Source organism: Notamacropus eugenii, chromosome 2 (assembly GCF_028372415.1).
Source record: "Notamacropus eugenii isolate mMacEug1 chromosome 2, mMacEug1.pri_v2, whole genome shotgun sequence".
Classification (NCBI taxonomy): domain Eukaryota; kingdom Metazoa; phylum Chordata; class Mammalia; order Diprotodontia; family Macropodidae; genus Notamacropus; species Notamacropus eugenii.
The window spans coordinates 237,045,314-237,063,899 of NC_092873.1; the positions used below are offsets into that span (position 1 = coordinate 237,045,314).

Below are 18,586 nucleotides of genomic sequence, written 5' to 3' on the forward strand. Positions count from 1 at the left end.
GACATACTGACAGTCAATGAAATCAGTACTGCCTCGGTGGCCCAGAATCTAAGAAACAATTCTCATAAAGAAGGAGGAAGACCACTGGATGTATATACTTCTAAGATAAGTGTGGCTAATTTGTTGAATGAAGGTAATTAGAAGTGAAGGTATATGGATGGGAAAATAATAGAGAAACATGCACTACAGAAGCAGTATTGCAAGAGGGGGGGTGTGGTAGAATGGAAAGAGACCAACGCAGCATCAGAAGATACTGAAATTCATAGGCTACCTTTACTACTGTTCTTACAACGTGGACTAGTCATCTCACTTCTCAGGGCTTCAATTTCTTTGTCTATAAAATGCAAAGGAGAGTGTCTACAATACTTACCTCACAAAATTATTATGAAAGAAGCACTTTGTAAACCTTAAAGCACTACACAAATGTGAATGATTATTATGTGAAAAGACAACAGAGCCAATAGATTTTGGTAAGGTCCAATAAAATTTCTGCAAGCTATTAATTTTTGTAAACTGTGTGTAAGGATAGTTATGTAGATTTTATTTATGACACTCACTCTTACAAACAGAAAATCAGAGATACAGATGAGTTAGTTGAGCAATCTGAGTCATGTCACATGTAGTTTATGGAAAATAGGGCTCTGTTCTAGTAGCTGTCAATGAGACTATGTGTTATCTAAGAACTATCCCTTGATCCTACCACTATCAAGATAACATTTCATATTTCTCCTCTATTTCACAGTTAAATGCCCCAAAACCGTCATCTATTCTCACTGCCTCTACTTACCCCTCAACTTTTTATAATCTGGGTTCTGTTCTCAGTTCTCTACTGGAACTTCTCTCATTAAGGTCACAAATGCCTTCCTTATCATCAAATCCAGTAGACTCTTCTTCTTATCTTGATCATGTATGACATAGCACAGCATTTTAAAATGTGAACCTACCCCTCCAATTTGTTCACTGTTTCTTTTCCTGGTTTCTCATCCTTCTACCCTTTAAACAGGAGTGTTCCCCCACAAAGTTATGACTAGGCCACATTTTCTTCTCCTTCCACATCCCAATCATTGATCTTATCTACTCCTACAGTTTTAATTATCACCTCTATGCAATGTCTTTAAAATGTTATATTTATCCCAAATCTCTCCAAAGTTCTCATTTCCAAATGCCTAATGCATAAATTCACCTGGATTTCCTAATGATAACTCAAAAGCAACATGTCTACAACTGAATTCATATTCCCTCATAAACTTTCTCTTCCCAAAACTTTTATATTTCTATCTATCCTCTCATTATCTGAGACCTATAATCAAAAAGTCATCTTCCTTCTCTCTTACTTCTTATATCCAACAAATTAACAAATTCTGTAATTTCTACCTCTACAAATATCTCTCGTAACCAGTACCTCCTTCTCTCCATTCAAATTACCACCACCCTCATTCAGGACTTTATTGCCTAGATTAGATTGATGTAATATCTTTCTAAGGGGTCTTTCTGCTTTGCAGTATATCATGTCTTCCATCCATCAACCATATCATCTCCCATATGGTTTTCATAACTCTCCCTGGGATCATACCATCCCAGTACTAAGAAAGCTTTGATGGTTCCCCACTGACTGATAAATGAAATATAAACTCAAGACTTTGTCTTCCACAACATGGAGCAAATTACTTATCTAGTTTCATCTCATATTATTTTCCTTCACATATCCTACCTAATAGCCAGATCAACTACTCTCCATACTTTATCCCCTTGTTATCTCTTTACCTTTGCTCATGCCATGCCCCGTGCCTGAAATGGCCTCTCCTCAGTTGCCATCTATTAAAATCCCTTCCTTCCCTCAAGAGTAAACTCAGATGCCATCTACTCCATGAAGGCTTTTGTGATCATATTCCTCTTAGATGAAAGTGATTCCTCCCTCCTTAAATTTCTTACTAGATTCTGCCTGAACTTTCCATTTGCCCCTCAAATGCTTACATATGTCATAATTACGTGTGCACTTATTTTTTAGGTCATAAGTTGCTTCAGAGAAGGGCTTGTGTTGTATCATTCTTTAAATGATTACATTAGGACTCAAACTACTTTAAAAAATGTTTGTTCTGAATTAAACTGAAAATGAGAAATGCATAGAGGTCAAAAGAAGTCAGTTTTTAAAAGCCATGATGAATCTTAATTGTTTATGAGAAAAGGAATTCTTAAAATCCATTTGAAAGGATTACTTTCCTATAAGTGGTAATCAACGAGCAGTAGCATAAAAAATTAAACTGACAGTAGAAAGACAGGAAGTTAAGAGATAGGAAACTGTTAAATACCTGTCAGTTATTTCTGAATTACTTGTTTCTGTACAGAAAAAGCATCAACTTATTAGAACCAAGGTTCTAACCAAAGCCAAACCAGAACAAAGAATAAAGATGAAAAGATGCTACAGCAAGTAACCACAATGGCCCTAGCCTGAACTTTTCAAACTTGCTATTAATTTGAAGTAGCTGGTAGCACAGTGAATAGAGCACTGGACTTGAGGTCTGGAAGTTCTAAGTTCAAATCTAACCTCAGACATTTACTGACTGTGTGTCCCTGGACAAGTCACTCAGGCTCTGTTTGCCTCGGTTTACCCAACTGTAAAAATGGGAAGGATAATAATAGCACCTACCTCCCAGGGTTGTTGTGAGGATCAAATGAGAACATGTTTTTTTTTTAATTTAAGTGTTTAGTACAGTGCCTGATACATAACAGGCACAATACTTACTCCTTTTCCCTGGGATCGTTCTAAGAAATAGATAATGGTAAAGACATTGATTGATGACTGTTTCTTACAGAACTTTAAATGAGGTGAAGCAGTCACAACACCAAGGTGACCAAAGATCCCAGAAACCACTCTGTAAGCATCTGATATTTTAAACAAAATGAAATGGAAGCTGACGGAAATATTAGGTTAGAACACAAACTTGTTTATAAAACAACATTACAAAGGATGATGGCAAAAGATTATAAGCATTATCACTAGCAAAAAAAAAAAGAGAGAGAGAGAGAGAGACAGAGGGACAGAGAGTGAGGCAGACAATGAAGTAAACAAGTCTGGAAAAGAACTCATTATGAGAACCAAATAAGTCATCTCCTTTCAAGAACATTTATAAGTGGAACTAAGAGAAGGACAAAAAAAAACAAACCAAAACCCAATACTTATTAGCATTTCCATAATGACTTGTGCTCATCATCAGTAAGAACAAGGTCGCCACATCTGGAACATAATACCTAACTTTTGTTGAGTTGTTTTTTAGCTGCGTCCCACTCCTGGCAACCTCATTAGTGGTTTTCTTGGCAAAGATGCTGGAGTGGTTTGCCATTCCTTCTCCAACTAGTTTTAAGATGAGAAAACTAAGACAAACAGGGTTAAGTGATTTGCCCAGGGTCACAGAACTAGTAAGTGTCTGAAGTCAGATATGAACTGAGGAAGAAGAATCTTTCTAACTCCAGATCTGGCATTCTATCCACTATACCATCTAGCACCCTAATACCTCACTACTTAATGTACTATATGAGGTGGAAATGACATTTAATAAAATAAAAGTAAGGACAGTAACTATACTAGAATAAATATTTAGAGTAAAAATACTGTAAATTCTAGAGACAAAACAATTTTTAAACCACTGAAAGACGGATATCCAATATACCTCAAAGAGGAAAAGACAGAAAATGATTAGACAAAAATCATGAATATTACTACCTGTAAAAACAGAGACCCCTTTTAACAATATGGACCTAGAACCCACATGGCACTTCTCACTAAGGGTTCAGACTACCAGGACTCCAACTTTGTCTTTGGGCTCTCTGCTAGAAAACCAATAACCAGTCCAAAAAGAAAACAATGTCCTAAGAACGGGCGCTTCTTTCCTTTTTTTATGATCAGGAACAAAATATGCTGCCTACAATGAGAACATTTTTAACAGTTTCTCCCCACATCCTGATCTTCATTTGGACTTTGAAGTATTCTAATTAGTAGGCAGACAAGGTGCTATCTTGCTCCCATTTTGAAATCTGCATTTTGAGTACTTCAAGGATTATAACTGATTAGCTGAAGGGTCAAAGAAAGGAAAAATGGAGAGATGCAGGGGCTAGCTGTCTCTTTTCTTGCTTGGGCTGAAAAAAATGTGACGTTCTTATAAGCCTGAGGAGGCCATTCTACGATAGCCACCCTGGTTTGAGGCTCTATCTTTTATGGACAGCCATAGCTTCAGAAATGAAAGCAATGAAAATAAATCCTTGGGAGAGGATTCCAGGAAGGTGATGGAATAAGGCAGGAAATTACCTGCCTCTCCCAAATTCCCCCCTCCCAAATAATTTAAAATAATGCCTCAAAGTGAACTTTAGAGTGGCAGAAATAATTAAAAGTCTGAATAAAGCATTTGTCCAGTCTAAGACAATTTGGGAAGACAAATATTAGAAAAAATCTGACCTCAGGGTGGTGATCTGGCCTGACTGAAATACAGATATTTCTGCACAGATAAACAAGGAATCAACAAACAATAAGCTGTGGGAGCATTCTCAGCTTCAGGAACTTTTACTCCATGTATAATGTGAGGGTCAGATGGCTGATCAGGGGGAGAGTGCAGGGCTCTCTGCTGGCACTGGATATGGGGCCCAAGTGCCCTCACTTGATACAGTCCCAGGCTGTGGCTGTGGGCAAGGAGCAAGTACACACTGGTGGGTGAGATGGAAGAGGAGCAGAGGCCCTATTGGTTGTGGCCACTCACAGGAAAACGTCCCTGGTTTTTGTTTCCAGGGCAGAGGAGTCAGCTGAAGTTTGCAGCAGTAGGAGGAGCCACAAGAAAAAAGGATGTTTGGAGAGACAGCATTGTTGGGAGCCTTGGTCACTGGCTAGGGGCAAAAAGGAGTACTTGCACAGAGCTCAGAAAGCAACAGCACAAAAAACCTGAAGTCTGAGATATTATCCCCCACACAGAGGCGGAGTCTTAACATAAAGTTAATGGCCAAGAAATAAGCTGCTTTTTTAAAAAATGCATAAGTAAAAGAAAAATAACCCAGCTATAGATAGCTACAATGGTGATAGAGAAGATCAAGGTTCAGACTCAGATGACAGATTAAAATAATTAGAAAACTAATAATGCTTACGGATGAGCAGAGCCAATATAATAAAAATGACAATTCTACCTAAACTAATCTACTTATTCAATGCCATCTCAATTAAATTACCAAAAAAGCATTTTATTAAACTAGAAAAAAATTATTTTAAAAATTCATTTGGAAGAACAAAAGGTCAAGAATGCCAAAGGAATTAATGTAAAAAAATATATATATAAGGAAGGAGGTTTAGAAGTACTAGATCTTAAATTGTATTACAAGGAAATAATTACCCAAACTATCTGGTACTAGCTAAGAAATAGAAAGACAGATCAGTGTAACAAAGTAGACATACAATATACATCAGTTAATGATTTTAGTAACCTCATGTTTGATAAATGTAAAGATTTAAGCTTTTGGGATAAAAATTCACTATTTTATAAAAACTGTTAGGAAAAATTACAGCCTGGCAGAAACTATGTATAGACCAATATCGTATATCATTTACCAAGATAAGGTCAAAATAGATACATGGCCTAGACATAAAAGGTGGTATCATAAGAAAATTAGAGGAACATGGAACATATCACCTCTCAGACTTAAGGATAGGAGAAGAATGCATAAAAAAACAACAGATAGAGAGAATTGTGAGATGTAAAATGGATCAATTACATTAAGTTAAAAGGGTTTTGTACAAATAAAACAATGCAGCCAAGATTAGAAAGAAAGCAGAAAACTGGGGAAACATAGTTTCTCAAATAAAAGTCTCATATCTCAAATATCTAGAGAACTTTGTCAAATTTATAAGACAGAAGGGGAAAATGACAAATACTGGAAGGGATGTGGAAAATTGGAATATTAATACACTCTAGTGTGAAGTGAGGAGGTAGAGAGACAGAAATTTAAAATGTAATAAAAAAATAAATTTTAATTATTTTTTTTAAAATGTAAGTAATGATAAGGAAAATACTAGTGGAAATTTTTTAAAAAAACAGAAACAGACCACATCTATCTATACGTCTATCTCTCTATGTTCCCTGGATACAGCAAAGTCCACTGTGTATCACTTTACATCTTTATGTATATATGTAGATGTAGAGATAGATGTGTAGGCATATATATACATAATTATTTTTATATGTGCCCAAACAAATTCTCTGTAAATATGAAAATGAGGAGGTTGGACCCAGTGACCTCTCAGGTCCCTCTTAGCTCTAATTCTATCACTACACGTTTCCATAAACTCACACGTGTATGTCCACACCCACACCCACACACGAATAATAGACAGTATGATATGATACAGCAGACAGAATCAGAAAAACCTGGATTCAAACACTGCTTCTAACACACCCTGCTTGCGTAATTCTAGGCAAGTAATTTAATCATTCCATATTGGAAGTAACTCTCTAAAACTATAAGCTTCAAAACAGGTGATGATCTTAATTCTACCACATTAAAGTTTGGAAGGAGTTTATTCACACATAGTTTCCTAACTTGATGAAACCAAGGGTCTAGATCCTTCCAAATAAAGTAGATATGGATAAATGTTCTCTTCTTATACTAAGTTTCTCAATTAAATCATACAAATGGCAAAACACATGTAAGTATGGAAATTATACTACTTTGAAAGGGACCTGCTCATCAATTTAACTACCTCAACATGTACTATTTTTAATCCATAGCAAATCAAAATAATGAATCAAAGTTTTTCTTGTTCACTGGGTATTTTTCCCCAAGTGATTATCTCAAAGGGGGAATGATAGAAGATATTAAAAGAAAAAGTATATATATTCTTCTCATTTATTCAGATGTATCAATAGTTAGGTTATTTTGAGAAAGTAAGGCATTTAGTCATCTGTCCATCATAAAAAATAAATGGCAATATTCATTTGAGAAGAAATACTTTCGAAATTTTTGCTTCTATCTACAGCTGCTTGTGAGACCAAGATGTTTAATCAATGATACTCTTAGAGTCATTATGAAATAATATAGTATCCTTTATTTAAAAAAAAGGAGAAAAATGTAGAATGGGTATGTGAAATATATAGGAATGCGAAACAAGGAAGTACTGGTGGGGGTGGAGAAAGGGAGAAACATCTATGGCTTAAATCTAGAAATAAAAAGTTAGAAAAGGAAAAGTACAGTGTCTGGCATATAGTAAGCAAAATAAATGCTTGTTGACTGTTGACTGAATGGAAAGAGACTTTATTTATTTATTCCTCCAAAGTGCCTCATACTCTAGCCCTGTTTACTGGCTCTTTTCAGGCTTGAAAAGAGGTTTTCAATATAAAGTCTCTTAAGCTTATGAAATGGGTTAGCAGGCAAATACAGAAGGAAATGGAAAAGGCTTCCATTATAGGACACTCAAACAAGATTCTGAAACTAGAAAATGAGAAACAGAACAAAAAAAAACAAAAGAATTAATAATTCCAGTTTCCAATGGAAGTTACCTGACATAAAGCAATTGCCACAATGTTGAGGGCAAATGAGCTAAGAAAATTCCTTAGGCAGAAAAATTTAAACTACTTGCCAACTAAAGCAAAGTAGAAACTAAGAACAGAACCATTTTAGAATATATAAAATCATTTGCAGAACCTTACAGAGGAAGATGGTAGAAAATTATGAGCAGGATCACCTCATAAAACAGCAAAAAGTGGTCTGGGAAAAACTGAATTTGCAAAATGCTTGGCATAAAATACCCAAAATAATCCTAATAGAATTTTTAAATGATACCAGAAAGATGACAAAGGAAAAATTGATAAGTTCTATCAGTATTTCTAAAACAAATTATTTTTTTTTATCAGTGACAGAGAAGCCACCACATTTGGACCCTTTACATGTCTGTCCCTAATGTGCTACATAAGGAGCTGGGAACAGTATTAAATAAAGACAAGGAAAAACAAATGGTATATACAGTTATAGAGAAAAAATCTGGGCTAGAGGTAACATTATTTTAAGGATGTTGCTGGAATAAATTCCATGTATCTGAAAATGGGTTGGAAATTGAACAACTAGAAAAATGAACCATATTATCATTTCTAAAAGTGAATCAAGAAGACATCAATAAACCAATCCATCTCATTTTTTTGCCTTTATAAAATCCTAATAAGAATGACTGACTTATGAATCAAAATCATCCTTGAAAAAAATAAAACAAAAATAATAACTGAAAAAACAACATGCTTTTACAAATTATATTCCATACCAAGATATCTTTACAATTACACAACTGACTAAACAAAGTTGAGACGGTATCACATAGTATTTACTGTTTGTTGATTATTTAAAAAACTTTTTTTTTGCTTAGTAGATCAGAAATACAGCCTTAAAGAATCTTCTCCAGAAAAGTATATTCCATGTTTATCACAATATAAGGTTTTGTGATAAACAGAGAAATAATTTTGTTCAATTACTCTCTAATTATAAGCATCATATGATAGAAAAAACAAGGAAATGTATATTCACCAGAGGTATTGTCCTCTATCATAGAGGACAATGAGTCGACTGGAGAAGGGATTATCTGTTGATGGGGACGTTCTCCAGATGCTCCTATTTGTGATATCACTGTACTCACTGAATAAAGTCCCAGAACAGTAAAGGTCCTTCTAAATGGGAAATATGCAAAGTAGTCGAACTAATTTGAACAAATAATCCCCACAGGAAAAAAAGCCAATGGATAAAGAATACCAGCTATACAGGTTATATGATATGTGCATGGAGGGATAGCCTGTTGAATTTGTAACACAGAGAGAGAAAGAGAGAAAGGAAGTAGTTCTGCTGAAACACTTGTTTTGCTAACACAAATTTGTTCCAATGCAATTGATATATATTAGGGAACAATTTGAACATAATGTGAATTTCATGTTGACTTATGCTTTATTTTATCCATGAAAAACACTAAGTGAAAGAAAATTGCACTGCAGCTGAAATGAGCTTGCCAGCTTGAAACTACATTTGTAACAAAAATCCAAAATACATAAAAATAAATGTAATTTTAAAAATAAATTTATATTATAATTCTCTTTCTAAGTAACAGAATGGTTATCTTTTGATATAGAAGGGTTCTCAATACCCTGAAAAAGAATTATCATGCTTGTGATAATGAAAAAAAGCTCAAGAATGAAAGTCATGAGAATGGGATTCTATTCTAAGCCTGACCACTTACTAACTATGTGAGTGGCCTTGGTTAAGATACATAATCTGAAGACTTATTTCTTCCCTTCTCAGTATACTGTGGAGTTTGAACTAAATAGCTATTAAATCCCTTCCACCTTTAAGATGCTGTAGTTCAAAATTTCTTCAAATTTTCACCATTTCCAAAAGGGATAAAGAGAAATTCCAGAAATTTTCCATCTTTACTGCTAAAGACATACATATTGCCATTTGCACTGTCCATCTTTGAGTCCTTGTTACATGGATACTTATCAAAATGGCAACATTCAAGTTTGGTTTTGATTTTTACAAATGTATGATTAATGAATGGGCTACTTAGAGAATCCTCTACTAATGATCTATGTCTTTGATGATAACTGCCAGAATTCCATGTAACATTGAATTGTAACTTTGAAAGTGACTCTGCTGTTATACATTATATGTTATACATAAAATGTTTAAGTAGAACTGGCTCAAAATACATTTGAATATACAGTTTGGAATACACTTACATACCTGCTGAAATTTTAGGCAAAAAAACCTCTGTAATTACCAATAAGATCAAAGAAAAGTAAATTAGATAAATTAAAACTCTGAGTAGATTCCAGCTTTCCATGATTTGGGAGCTCCTAAAAGAACTCTTGAACAAGAAATAAATCTTTTTTAAAAAAATTTAACTTTTTTGCAATCACAGAAAAAAATCACTTAACAATCAGCAACAGAGAAAAACAGCAAAGAGCTGAAGACCTGAATGTTAAATGTATCATGAAACATAGTTTTAAACAAGGAAAGGAGTTATCTAATTGATTGGTAATCAGAGAATAAGAACCCATGCAACTGCTTGAAGGAGATTTGGGGGTAAGAGACAAGAAGATTCAAGAATGTCTGAGTTGACAAATCTAGGTAGCTGGGAAGATAGTACTTCACTAAAGAGAAATAGAAAAATTTTAAGGATTACTTTAAAGGGAAAAATGTTGAGTTCCATTTGAGTCATGTTGAGTTTTAGATGCCAATGACATATGCAGGAGGAAATGTCCAACAAGTAGCTGGCAAATGTAGGATGGGAATTTAGGAGAAAGATTAGAACTAGATATGTAGATTTTTATTTTTTGTCTTGCTGGGATAACTTCTGACCAGGATATCCTCCAATGTGGAGGTTTTATATACATATGCCAGAAATCACCATCCTCAGAAGACTCAACTCCAAAAAGAGAGCCAGAAGCTGGATTTCATAGAATTCATATAATTTCCTGGATGTATCTTGCCCAATCTTGTACATTAAGTAGGCACAAATAGGTGTTGTACTTTTGAAGCAGTAAGAATGCTGGATTTGGAGTCAGAGGACTAAGATTTTTGTTTGGTTTTAACCCCTCAGGGCATCAGTTACCTTACCTATAAAACAAGGAAGCTGGATTAGATGATCTCTCAACCCCTTCTAACTCTAAATTTCACAAAGACATTTCCTGCTTTCATGTGGACTATCTTATATTTTTAATTGAAGGCCAATTCTTGGTTGTTGTTTTTTTTTAATAGAGAATTAAGAAGTGATTGCTGCAGCACTCAAGCTAAATCAAGATTTATTTCAGACTTATTTTAAATTGGTCTTCTCATCAGTTATGAAATAAACAATTAACATTAAAGGCTATAAAAGGCAGAGTGTGGGCAACAATTACATAGGAAAAGAAGACATCATCGATGAGTTACAATCTATATTTCAGGCAAGAAACTAGTGTAATCAGAGCTCACTCAAGTAACCATCAAGATAACAATAACTTACATTAATACATCAATTAATGTATTTGTACTAAAATACTTTGTACCTATAATATATTGCTGAAAATTTCCAGTGGTCTCATATATAATCAATAAAAACTTCCAGGGATGCTGGGATAGAGGTTTTTTATTGGAACTTAAGAAATATGGGAAAATCTTGTATTAGGATTATTAGGATCAATTTCATGCTTCAGACTGCAATTTATCTCTTTGTATTTGAGATTTATCATTTCTGTCTCAGTTCTGGCTGAACCCTGAAATGAGGATATTTCAGGAGATGTTCCTCTGTTCTGGCCTTCAGTTTATCATGGATCAACCATTCAGAATGCTGTAAACTTAGTCTCAGAGAAGGGGATATTGTAAGGACAGCCTACAATCTCAGTTGAAATAGACTGAGTTTTTTTATCTCCTTTCTCAGGATTTATATTTCCAGGTTTGATACTTTTAAAGGGGTTTTTGCTCTTTGTATTTTTAAGAGACAGAAGAAAGAGGGAAGTGTAATAAAGAGAAAAGGAAAGAAAGAATGAAAATACAGTTGGGTTAGCTCAGCAAAGCAGGATAATCAAATTCTCATAATGTCTGGAAGAACTTTTATAGGCAGTATAAGGATTTCATTGGGGACAAAGTAGAGGGAAGGAGTAAAATATGATCAAATCTTGAAAAGGAGGTTTGTGAAAACTATTATTTGTAAAATGGTGACTTTCAAAACTGTCTGGATAATGTTCCTTTTGAAACTGGATAACAGTAGAATTAACATTTCCTATACAAAACAAAAATTATTCCTATACCTTAGAACTTAGGGTGACAATGTCTCTGTAGAATTGCTAAAGACAGAGGAGTCACAATAACTGAAATCTACGTCAAAAGGTAAAATGATGAACCTGAAGGAACATCATCTCTCTGTGTATCTGTGTCTACATGTGTCTGTCAATTTGACAAACTGAAAAATGAATCAAAAACATACAGTAAAACACGACTATGAAGGAAATGTTTTGATGAAACATTTACCAAACCAAAAAAAAAAATCTAATTTTTTCCCCACAAATTAAGTTTCCTTTCCAAAATGTTAGTTTTTAACTGTTTTATGTGTGTGTGTGTTCATCCTTCATTGCCGAAGAAAACCATGCCATCAGAGAAATAATGACATGACTTGTACTTGATTTTGTTTTGAGTGAGGGAGGGCTGTGCAGGTCACCAGCTCACTTCTCCTCCAGAGTCATCTGAATTCGGTTACCAGATATTCATCAAGATGACTGGAGATGACCCAGGATGAGGCAACTGGGGTTAAGTGACTTGCTCAAGGTCACACAGCTAGTGAGTGTCAAGTGTCTTAGGTGAGATTTGAACTCAGGTCCTCCTGACTCCTGCACTGGTACTCTATCCACTGCACCACCTAGCTGCCCCCACCACTATTTATGTAATCCGTGGCTCAAAGGCCATTTGCCTTTAACTCTTTTCACTGGCAAAGATCGAGTATTCAACACACTGTGTGTTTTTGGGAGAGAAGCTGGTGAGAACTAGAGAAGAGAGATTTTGCTCTCCTGGCTTCTGGTTTCTGGCTTCAAGAAAGATAAGACATGCCTCTTCTCAAGTCCCTGAAGGAAAAGAGAAGCTGACGTGTACAGGAGGTGTCATTTTAATTATGCCCCTATTCTGCTCTTACTACACTAGAGACTTTGGGTAATTTCCCATTAGGTGAGACCTGAAACTCTTTTTCTCGTTTGAGTTATCTTGCTCCCAGTGGGAAAGCTCATTCACCCTGTGCATTATCTGGTCTATATTCTTATATCTATACTTGCTCTGATTTCTGTTGGCTACCTATTTGGATAAATGTATTTGCCATGTTTGTCCATTGTGAAATGATATTTAGGAGGGAGTCAGGTCGTGGGATTTCTAGCTTGAGGCCCTCCTTTCCCATTAAAAAATAATGACTATTAGTGCAGCTTGAATCTAAAAATTGTTTCTCTTGTATTTATGATATTTAAGGGAGCATACAGATATAATTCTAATTTATCCCCACTCTTTGTGAGGATAGCAGAGTGATCAATCTCTGGTTCCAAACACCTACTTCCCTTCGTAGCAAGAATCTCCTTGGGACAATGCGGGGAGCAGTTTCTAGAGATACCTATTCTTGCCTCTCTGCAAGTCACATCTAGATAGTATCACATGCATTCACGTAACCTACATTAGCAAAACAAAACATCCCACCTACATCCCTACATTTAAAAACAAGAATGTTTTATTAGCCTAGAGCCCATGTTTACTCCTGAGGAATAGAGGTTATAGCTTTTCATTAGTTTAGCCACAGCATAGAAAAAAAAAACTTTATTCTTTTTTTTTCAGCTAAGATGTTTTTAAGTAGAACTTTAAAAATAAAGTTATTGTTTTAATGTACAGCCCCCACCCATGACTGTATAAAGTTATATATCATAAAAATATTGAATAATCTTTACACCAGAGTGGGAGTAAAGAATGAGCATATGAGTATGTGTGTGTATGTGTGGAGTATAAGATGAACTTTTACCTTATTTTGCTGAAAACTAGGCTTACATGCTACTTCCAGGTTATTGTCACACCAATTAGCACTATAGCCATCATCTTCATTACCCTACCATCAGAACTCTGGACTTTACCTTTAGAATACTGGGCTCTAATAGGGTGGTTCTTAGCATATAATAAATTCTTAATAAATTATTTATCTGTGCTAATTTTAAAAAATGTAAAATGCAAAATATAGTTATATAAGTATAAGGTATTAAAGTCATAAGCTGATAGCTAGTGCCCTATGGGCAAAATATTCAACTGGTTGAACTAAGATTAAGCAATCTATAGTATTTAAGCTCCAGGTAATGTATATTTGAAACTCTCAATTGCTGACTTTTTGCAATATCCTCTAAATAAATAATATAATAAGATCATCTACACAAATTACTATCTGGTTTTCATAATACTGTATATAGAGTTACATTTCAGTAAAGCAATTTATATTTTTCAGGGATTTTACGTAAAAGCTTATTAATCAATACCGTGGAGACTATAATGCATTTCCCTAATACCTTACAAAACTGCTTCACTGTTTAAAGTGGGTTTCATACAATGTCAGTCTGCTATGAATCAACATTTTCCAACATAAATCCAAATAAGCCTGTGACCAAAGATATGAAGGTACTCACCAAGATGACCAATAGAACCTGAAAACAACAATGCTAGAACTATAAATCAGGTTCTTAGTCATGTCATACAAAAACCAAAATGTCACTAAAACATTTTATTCTCCATACTTTTGACCTGCCGCAAGGTAAGGTGGTAAATCCAGCTTCAGACACTTACTAGCTGTATAACTCTGGGCAAGTCACTTAACCTTGCTTGCCTCAGTTTCCTCATCTCTAAAATGAACTAGAGAAGGAAATGGCAAATCACTCCAGCATGTTTGCCAAGAAAACCCTAAACAGGGTCATGAAGAGTTGGGCACGACTGAAATAATTAAACATGTCACTTAACTTCCCTGGGCCTCAGTTTTTTCACCTGCAATCTGTAAAATATGAGGCCTTGACTCGATACCTTCTGAGGTCCTTTCCAACTCTAGAACCCTGATCTTAGAATGCTACAACTGAACCCCTCATTTCATCCACCAATGTAGCAGCTGTCCATATGCACTATCCCAAGTACAGAGCATGTGGTGAGGGAAAAATATCCTTTTGTGAATTTCCCAGTAAAATTTTCCCATTATAAAGGAAGCCACTGGAGATGTGTAACTCAATCTTTAAATGAATTTAAAGAGGTGAGTCAAAATTTAAAGTCAAGGTTAGCTGGTTAATATTAACTACAGCTGTCCTGCCACATCAGGAATCTGGTGGTAATTCACCTTCTCTTTATTTTGCATTTTATTTATAGATATGTTCCATTACATGATTGACCTGTTCTGTACTCTATAGAGCTTTCAAGAATTTACAGACTTGGGCTTTATTTTTAATAAGGATTGGTGGGTTTGGATTCCTTTAGTTATAATACGATGGATGACTTTTGCTCTGAAACTCATTATTTCTTAGTATTATTAATGTTGCCAGAGCTCTGAGCCCTTTCTATTCCAGAAAGAGAACTGTTCTTTAACTTTTATTTCTAAAATAAGATTTCCCAACAGATGTCACTCCTATTCTTTTCATCTAAAACCAAACCAAAGTGTATTAATTCCAACTTAACCTGTAATTGGCACTGTATTCTACATAAAAGTTGTGTTGTTTCTCCTACAATTCAATTTATAATTAAGCAATAAAAATGCACACTGGAATGGCATTTGGCACATAAAGTTATTAAAACAAACTAAATACGTGGAAAAATCCATTTTACATTTCCTAAGTTAAAGTAACACCAAGTCATGACAATGCTCACATCTGAATTTTTCTTCTACTTTCAAAATTCAAAAATGGTTTTGATTTTTAATTGAACTGCTGTCAGCTATTAATCCTGACAATGGATTAAATTCCTTTGTGTAATTTTTTTTAAAATCCTCGTTCTCCTTTTGAGTTTAGAAAGGATGTTTTTTTCATTCTTAAACACCACCCCCATCTATGCAAATTCCAAAAGCATTTGCAGAATGTGAAGTTGAGTATGCATTGAAATTAAATAAAGTAAGAGGCCTGAATTTGTTCAAAGAGTTTCAGAGGAAATGCTATGGTCCATCAACTACTTAATTTGCAAAATAAAAAAGACTGATACTGGTAATTCAATAGAAGTTACTATTATCTCATGGGTCAAAAATATACTTCCAAAGAGTCTAAAAATATGTCAGACCAAAAGAATAACAATGTCTCAATTACATTTTCATTTGATCCCTAGAAATACCTCTCCCAAACTTTTATGAAAACTATTTTTTTCAATTTCATTTACGCAACAACAATAGCCTAAGTCCAATTCTGATGTTTCACCAAGACATGGAAGTGACCCTTTTGGCACTTAAAGCCTATGCTATTGGAGAACAACTTCTCACAAGTACTACCAAGGGGAAAGTCTTTGAGTAACAGCATACCAATAGCCTGTGTATTATCCTAGGACAAGCCTAAGATGGAGAGCATATGGTCTCAAAGGTGACTACCAAGTGATGAATTTTTCTGCAGAAACAACTCATGAAACCCATTTACTACATCATGGAAAGTTAACATCCGGATCAGTGGAGATTATAAATACACAAACCAATGAAAGCACTTATCAGGATTAATGAAAAGAATGTTAGACCTGGAGAGACCAAGTTTTATAGATCCTGCCTCTGGCATTTAATAGCTATGTGACACTGAGTAAGTCACAACCTCTCTGAGCCTCAGTTCCATCATCTATAAAATGTAGATAATAATACTTTTAGGATAATAAGAGATAATGCAAGGAAAAGATTTCATAAACTTTATAAAGTACAGAATATTATTACCACATGGACAAGACGCAGTCAAACTAAGGTCATATTTAGTTTACAGGATAGCAACTGTCTGCTCTCATTTAAAGGAACATTCCATTTAATTATCTGGTAAAGTGAAGAATGAATTTGTGATCATGACAATTCCTATCTAGTTTACTGGTAAAGGGTTCAGTCCTGTGATTTTAGTGGTATACGGAATTCCTACATGAGAAAATTCCCTCTATCAATGCAGGTCAACACGTTCTCTGCAATTTATAATCTCAGAGTGCCTAGAACACTGAGAAGTTGAGTAATTTGCTCAGCATCACACCACCAAACTGTGTCAGAGCCAAGACAGTGATTGGATTCAAGGCTATTTGATCTACTACACCAACTGACTCCCCTAATTTGTAAACTTGCTAAAATGAGATTTTCACATATGAGTTTATCATGAAGTGAAGAATAACTTCACTCTTGTACACTTCCATTAAAGAACAATTTCATAATAATTCTTTCCTATCTATTGAATAGGCAATTTTAAATTTGGTTGTTTTACTGTACAAATTCATTAACATTTATATACTCCATCAAACAGATATACAAGTTGTTTCCCAATTTTACAAGAACATTTTAGTTGTCCTTTTTACCCTTTTGCTGACTTAATTAATAACGACTAACTGATTTCATTACCCTGCCTATACTAAACAAAATTGTTATGGGCTGTCTCTGTCCAAGGTAGCCATCACTAATAATAGAAATTTTGCTGACTGTACGCATTCAATAAATCCATGATGACTAATGGATGGACTGGTCTCTTTAAAACCTAGATACTTAGTGATATGGACCCTTGGACTGTCATTCCCACTGTACTTCTAGGTTTTCCAGACTTTCATGGCAAAGGACTGAAGCAACAAAAATTAACTCTGTCAAAGCAGCAACTGTTGCAGTTGCTGCTGCAAGGACTAAGAATCAGTGGTGATGCTGAAACCATAGAATTAAACAAGCTAAGACTGTGTTAAGCAGAAAATGCCAAGGGAAGCAATGACATGAGGTGACAGAATCAACCTTAGACCGTGACTCAGAAGAAGTTGGTGCTGGTTCTAACCCTACTTATCACCAGTTATATGGTTCTGAGGTAAGCTCTTCCCCCACTTCCTGCAGTCTGAGATTTTTCTTCTGGTAAAAGAGAGGGTTCTATTGGCTAGTCCCTTCTAGAAATGACAATCTAGGAGGCTGTGAGATGGGGTGATCTGTCTCATTGCCTACTCTGTAACAAGGTACAATGCCATACTAATTTGAAGCTTTCCTTGGATGTAGCTTTAAAATACAACTGACTGTTAGACTTAATAGTAAAAAAAAAAAAAAAAAAAAAAGCCCTATGAATAAGTTGGAAATACACAGACCATATAAATATAGCTGAACCTCACTTTGTACCATGGGCCTGTCTCTTCCTGAAAAGTAATGGATCAAACAAATAATTGTAATTGAATCACATTTTTCAATTCAGTAATGATTTACAGAATATCCAATCACTATATGGAAGACTGGTAGAAGGAGAGAAGCATATAAAGTTGGAAAAGATATAGTCCCTACATTTAAAGGGCTTATAAACTAGTATGAGAAAATGGGATATCTACACACATCACTAAAATACAGAGTAGAGGGTCAAAGTGGATGAGAGGTACAAACTACTATAGGAATTCACAGAAGTGAAGGTTTACACCTAGCTGGGAGGATCACAAAGGCTATTTAGAGGACACAGCATTTCTGTGATTCTGATCACAATCTGTGACAATATTTTAAGTCTTCCGTTCTCTATTCACCTTAAAACACTAAATACATCCTAATTACCATTACTGTTATTATTACTCATTCTACAAAGTGTTTAACAATCTATAGATATTTTAATACATTAGCAAGTTCACTATTTATTTTTTTTTGTTTTTTTTATTATTTTTTAATGTTTAACAATCACTGCCATACAATTGAGATTTTATCCTCCCCACACCTACCCCCCACTACCCCCCTCCCTCCCCACGACTGCATACAATTCTGTATAGGTTCTACATATACTTTCCTATTGAGTACATTTTCACTATAGTCATGCTATGTAGTCAGACTAAAATAAATGAAAGAAATCATATAACAAATCAAAACATGATACACAAAAACATACACATACACAAACATGATCTG

General features: G+C 34.8%; 1 protein-coding gene across 3 annotated transcripts in view; it reads right to left on the minus strand.

Moving 5' to 3' along the window:
* EPM2A (EPM2A glucan phosphatase, laforin) overlaps nt 1–18,586 on the minus strand; it is a 165,601-nt gene that overhangs the window by 59,284 nt on the left and 87,731 nt on the right. The gene's annotated exons all lie outside the window — the stretch shown is intronic.